Below are 1,710 nucleotides of genomic sequence, written 5' to 3'. Positions count from 1 at the left end.
TAGGTATGCCAGAGTTGCGTCCATGGCCACTGGCTTGCTTCAAAGATTGCCACCACTCTTTATCGTTTCCACAACCTGCTTGCAGTCGAGCTCGAAGACACTGACGGTGGATTGACTTTGCAGCAGAAATGCGGAGGCGGGCATTTGTGCAGGTTATCTTGTATGTGCTCTGATTAGCAACACAAGGTTGTGAGTGCCAATGCCGCCAAGCTCTTTGCTTCTCTTTGACAGCGTCAGAGCATTCCGGTGTCCACCATGGTTTATCAGATGGGCGTGCTACAAGTCTCCTAGATGGTATGAACTTCTGCATACCCAGAAGAATGTGGCTAGTCACCGCCCGGGTGTATTCATCAACATCAGGTGAGTGCAGTGCGTCCCAATCTGTGGTTCAGTAGAAGTGCTGTAGGCGAGGCCAGTCTGCTTTCTTGTAGCGCCAGACGGTTCTCCGCGTGCTCTTCTCTCTCTGCAGCTGAGAACTACATGTAGCTATGATGACAGCATGGTCAGACTTGCAAATTGGGGGCAGTACCTGAATGTGGTCCAGGTCTGCCGCTAGGGTTTATCGGGTGTTAGCGGCCGTCGTGAGTTCCCTTCGGGAACGGATTTCATAATTTACTTTTTTTTTACCTGAATGTGGACGGGGTCTTGGAAGTCCGTCATGACCAGGTCCAACGTGTTAGCATCGCGGGTGGGTTCCAGTACATGTTGGGTGAGACCAGGGAGTGCGCACATGTCCTCTGCAGCTTCAACAGCAACGCTCGTCGTGGTGCTGTGGAGCCAAGCTCGGTTGTGCACATTGAAATCGCCGGCAATAATGATGTTAGATCCTTGCTGCCGCACTCTGTCAATTGTGCTATCAATATGCTCGATCATGGAGATGTCACTGTCAGAACACGAGCCTGGCCGGTAAGCGGCACACACCACTACGTTGTTGCCCAATTATAGTGGCACAGTTATCCATATTACCTCCAGGTCACCGCAGCTCACCTGCTCCAGATGTCTGTAGGCCAGACCGGACCGCGACCACACAGCTACTCCTCCACCAGGTCATGTACGGTCACGGAGGATGGGCGTTTGGTAACCTGGCAGCATGGCATCCACAATCGTACATTTCTCTGCCGGGAAATTCGTCTCCGTGACAATGGCAATGTCTGGTAGGTGTGTGGTGACTACGTGCTGGAATTCACCAAGCTTACACATCAGCCCAAATGCATTAGTTAGAAGTAGTTTACACTTAGTGTCGCACAATGCTGCCATCATTCTTTATCATTGGTCGGCAAAGTTGGTGCGCAACCAGGCTGAGCTGACCCTGGTGCCGTCTTGTGACTGTCGGATGTGTGGAAGGTCCACCTCCTGCAGTAAAGTGGCCTTGGCCAGAAGTTGGCAGCCAGCAGGACATGCAAGGAGCTGGCATCCACCATTTCTGTTGCAGATATGCAGCCGCTATCATTGATATGCATGCTAGAGGTAAATAGGGACTACTGGTGTGTCGGAGTTGACGGCCCTGCTACGCAAATCAACAAATTGGCGTACCCGGTCTTCAGTTGTCTCCCTGCTGAGATTACCAACATACACGACAGCTCCCTTCGCTCTGTGGGGCTCATTTGCAATGAAATTCCATGCATCGTCGGAGATGGGCTGCAACACCTTTGTGCTCTTGTTGCGCTTTCGTCTCCGCGGCTGCTGAAAACCGTCATCCGCGTCACTCTC

This window comes from Sycon ciliatum, chromosome 11 (genome assembly GCF_964019385.1).
Source record: "Sycon ciliatum chromosome 11, ocSycCili1.1, whole genome shotgun sequence".
Lineage (NCBI taxonomy): Eukaryota > Metazoa > Porifera > Calcarea > Leucosolenida > Sycettidae > Sycon > Sycon ciliatum.
The sequence above is the reverse complement of the archived record's forward strand: the minus strand, read 5'-3'. Positions refer to the sequence as shown.